This window comes from Schistocerca cancellata, chromosome 3, assembly GCF_023864275.1.
Source record: "Schistocerca cancellata isolate TAMUIC-IGC-003103 chromosome 3, iqSchCanc2.1, whole genome shotgun sequence".
Taxonomy (NCBI): Eukaryota; Metazoa; Arthropoda; class Insecta; order Orthoptera; family Acrididae; genus Schistocerca; species Schistocerca cancellata.
Window position 1 is genome coordinate 2,343,117 of NC_064628.1, and position 4,870 is coordinate 2,347,986.

Sequence of the window (4,870 nt, forward strand, 5' to 3'; positions counted from 1 at the left end):
AGGCATACAGGCCCTCATTTCAAGGTGGCGTAAGGCCGTAGCATTGAATGGAGATTACGTTGGAAAATAGTGTTGTGTAGCTAAAAGATTGGGGAATAACCTGGTGTATTTCAATGCTGAATAAAACAACCCCTGTTTGAGAAAAAAAATGTGTTGCATTACTTATTGAACTGCCCTCGTAGATGTCTCCCGCCAAGTAGTAGAGGCTTCGCCTTAATGGATGCAGCCCACCTAACACAACTGCCACGCACTTCCTTCTTCGTGGCCATTCTCAGCCGCACTCTGCAGGGGCAGTGTAGACGCTCCTGCAGCCTTTTCGATGGGCAGTGTTCGGTCACCCACAACACAGCCCTAACTGGCTCGTCCCGAGTAACATCTCTGTTCACGTGAAACGCTGGATACAAAGACAACACTTGGGCGCAGGCTACGCGCTACAGACCTGCGTAGAGAATTATCGGGAAGCACGGGCGGCTGCCTTATAGGACGACGGTGTTGTACATTTGGTATAACGCTCCGTCAAATGTTTAAGTCGGAACAGCGACTAAACTTTTGATTTTCACTGTGGTTTCCATTTCGCGACAGATCGTTCCTTACTTTCCGAACAACCCTCGTATTCTCGGAAATTTTGGGTGGCATCTCTTATACTGGCAAAAGACAGGTATCACATTCCGAAATGAATCACACGTCTCCGAAGTGAAATAGCGGGAAAAAAAACAACAGAGAGAGAGAAAGAGAGAGAGAACTGGAGGAAAAAGATAGGATACTTTAAAGTAAAAAAAAAGTAGTGGAAGGTACGAATTCCTTTGATAAAACTTGAGCGGGTAATATGGACGGAAACCTCTGTGACAGAGGTGTGGCACAAGTGTTTCAGCAGTCTTCTGGCTTCCTGTATTTCACAGTACGCACGGCATTTCGTGCTCACACGCTGGTCCGGCCGGTGCCTGCTCTGTGGGAAACCTGAGAATCAACATTAGAGAGCCGACGCCCGAAGCTTTGCTTTGTCTGCGAACGGCAAATAGCGGGGCTGGGTTCGCCGCGCGGTGGCGACGGGGGGATCTACGTGTTTGCCGGTCGTGATTCCCAGGAAACGACACCGAACTCAAACTTCAGTACGGCGACGGGGCCCACTGTACTAACAAGCCAAGCGTCCGAATACGTAAAAAAAAGAGGCTTAATAAGAATCGACGAAAGCAGCCAAAGCTGAAGCGACTGAAATAGACATGAAATCACAGTGGGTAACGTTTACTGATTTTGCCACCACGCTCTATCTCGCGACAGAGGTATAACCAGGAAAGCCCAGATTCTGTAAAGAATAGAATTGCCCGTGCAAAACAGCTCCAAACATCTGATTACAAAAGAGTCAATGTACTAAATATTTGAAGTTAAGCAAGTAAGCGAGAAAAGGTTTGAAAATACGCTTGAAGTCTGCTGGAAGTTCTCAATATGAAACACTACACGAATACAGTCTCCGTAATTTGCATCGAATTTTAAGGAGAAGCAAGTTTTTCACGCTTCTCCATGTTTATGACGTCACTTCTGAAATACCTGTCGTAAGATTTTTGCACGTACACTCAGTGATATATGTCGATACTGTCTGCAAAGTGCGTTGCTAACAGAGTTGGTAGTAACGATGTAATAAATAGAGCGTCATGCCTGATTTTCAAGTTTTACTGCGCACAATTTCAAGCAGAGCCTAGTTTTCAGGTATCTAAGTGATTATGCCAAAAGTGGAATACAAACAGTCTCGATCGCGTTTTCAGATTTTTTTACTTGTTAGCAAACCGGTTTCGGCCCTTTCCTCAGACCATCTTCAGGCTTTTCCCCGCCATTATGGCTGCTGGCGACAGCAGACGAAGTGAGATCCTTAGAAGTAACGTTGTCACTGCCCCACTAGGTTATTTCTACGGTTCTCGCTCTGTCCGCCGTCACCAGCAGCCGTAATTGTTGGGAGAAACCTGAAGATGGTCTGAGGAAAGGGCCGAAACCGGTTTGGTAACAAATAAAAATGCGAAAACTCCATCGAGACTGTTTTTACACCGATCGTCGTGCTCAAATTACAGAATGCTTTTTAATGTTTTAAGTGTTTATGACCTCGCATCTCCTAAAATACGTGTTGTACAACGATATAATTGAGCTGGTACACTCATTGATATATGTGGATGCTGTCGGTAAACTTTGATACGAATAGCGCTGATAGTGAAGAAGTGATAAATTAAAACGTCATATCTGGTGCTGAAGTATTACTGCATGAACAACGAAGATGTAGTAAGCGATAAACATTTTTTCGTTCAGCATTTGGTGGGGGTGTCAGCAAGAAAAAGTTTCGTAAAGATCTGAAATTATGTGTAGAGTTTGTTGGAAGTAGCTAAGTGGTCTGATTCTCAAATGCTCGGCGAATAAACTCTGGCTATTTGATTTGCAGGCCATCAGTTACGCTTCTTCAAAACAAATACACAATTTCTAACTATAATACTTGCGTTATCATTTTAACTTTTTAAATTCGGTCAATAATTTCTCGAAATATTGAAAATTAAAACTATTGTTGCCCCGGGAAGCCCTCACAGGCAATCTGCAATTGATTCCTGTTTCCGCAATAGTCACTTAATAATAATACTGTAGATCCTATGAATCGCGTGGTGGGAAGGTCAATAAAAGGAGCTTGTTTTAGTTGTTCCTTCACAAAGCGCACCGCCTGAATCGGGCGGTATATTTCTGTTTATCGGTTGACCACACTGTTTGGTACCACTGCGGTTTCCATAAACATCTCGTTGTTGTTACATTCAGAATATCTCGTACTTCTTGATTGTGTGTACAACCACGGAGCAGTTTACTATTGCGAATCGTGTACTAACAGTGAAAAAATTTATCAGAGCGGAGAAAGTTATCCAGTAACTGTGAGAAGTCTTCGCGCGGTTCGTATAGGGCGCAATGAAACGCCGAATAAACCAACCGTTAGCAGATCCATTGTAAAGTTTAACGAAACGGGTCCAGCAGTAAACATTAAGAGTTCTGGGCGCCCTAATTCTGACCCATCGGCGCAAAACATTGCGGTGGTTCGAGACAGTATGGCTGTTCGTCCAGTGAAGTCGTGTCTTCGCCGTTCCAATGAAGCGGACATAATATATTCCTCGGTGCAGCAAATTCTCCGGTATGATTTCCACTGTCATACTTACAGAATTCAGTTGACGCAGCAGCTGACAGAAGCAAGTCATGACAAAAGGTGACATTTTCTTGGTTGTTTATGAGAAGACGACGTGAGGGGACATCATTTTAGTGACGAAACACACTTCCTCTTAACTGGATTTGTGTATAGATATAACTGCCTCATCTGTTGGTCAGAAAATACTCGCATGGTTCAAGAGAGAGAGAAATGCATCTACACGCGGAAGACGATCTGGTGTGACTTTTGGATGGACTGCATCATCAAGGCTTATTTTTTAGCAGATGTGGCAGGACTAGCTGTGACAGATAATGGAAAATGACACGGTGCGACAATAAACACATTTTTTTGTGGTCTCAATTCATGCGATGGACATTCAAGTGTTGCGATTTCAGCTGGGTGCTTTCACCTTATCTGACTTCCCGCGGAACAACTAAGTTGCTCCCAGAATGAGAATTTCACTCTGCAGCGGAGTGTGCGCTGATATGAAACTTCCTGGCAGATTGTTGGTAGAGCACTTGCCCGCGAAAGGCAAAGGTCCCGAGTTCCGAGTCTCGGTCCGGCACACAGTTTTAATCTGCCAGGAAGTTTCATATCAGCGCACACTCCGCTGCAGAGTGAATATCTCATTCTGGAAACATCCCCTAGGCTGTGGCTAAGCCAACTCTCCGCAATATCCTATCTTTCAGGAGTGCTAGTTCTGCAGGGTTCACAGGAGAGCTTCTGTAAAGTTTGAAAGGTAGGAAGCGAGGTACTGGCAGAAGTAAAGCTGTGAATACGGGGCGTGAGTCGTGCTTGGGTAGCTCAGTTGGTAGAGCACTTGCCCGTGAAAGGCAAAGGTCCCGAGTTCGAGTCTCGGCCCGGCACACAGTTTTAATCTGCCAGGAAGATTCATCTGAGTAGCTCGATGAGCGATTTCCGGAGTGCCTCATCTCGCGTAATGGTCACCAACTACGGCCACCAAGGTCATGTGACTTGACCCTTTGCAGTTGTCTTAAGGGGCTCCGGAACGCCCTATACTTGCAATGTTAAAATAACGCTTATAAATTACATCTTTCCTCACAAAGTATTTGAGGTAGGAAGTTGAACTTTTTACAGATTATTTATTGGAATATGGGCTACAACTTAACACAGGGATTTTACAAAATTTTAGTTCAGTTATTAAAGATGATTTTTTTTCAATTGTAATGTAAATTCACAACATTTTTTTTGCAATTTTTTATTTATATATTCAAAAATATACAGTTTTTTGGAAAAAGGCTGTGTTAAATTATGCAGACGGTACTGTGTAACATTTACTGAAAGTTTGAAACAAATATGTTTGGAAGATCCTTAGAAAACATGTAATTAGTATGAGAAAATAAAAGTTTTGGGAATCGAGCGACAAAGATTGGATTAACTTTTTAGTGTATTCCAGGTCCATAGGATGGATTATGTTCATCCTCTGCAAACTCCTCCTCCAGCTTCCTCTTGTTCCTCCTCCTGTTTACTCTTGCTTGTATTTCTAGACTCTTTACAGCCCTGTCTGCAGCCCGAAGGCGTTCCTTGTCTAAAGCAAGCATCGCTCGTACCATGTTAGAATGTTATTATTTACAGTAATAACACATACCTTTGGCTTTCCAACATTTCTCCTTTTCTTAAAAGCCTTCAGAGGATTTATAATAACTTTAGTTTTACTCATTATTATATTTCAACAAAACAGAGACTCAA

At 43.1% G+C, this 4,870-nt stretch overlaps 1 non-coding gene across 1 annotated transcript; it reads left to right on the top strand.

The window, feature by feature from the left end:
- The first annotated feature begins 3,952 nt into the window (after positions 1-3,952).
- Positions 3,953-4,027, top strand: Trnas-uga (transfer RNA serine (anticodon UGA)). The gene has a single exon. It is a non-coding gene; the product is annotated as a tRNA-Ser (tRNA).
- The last annotated feature ends 843 nt before the right edge of the window (positions 4,028-4,870 follow it).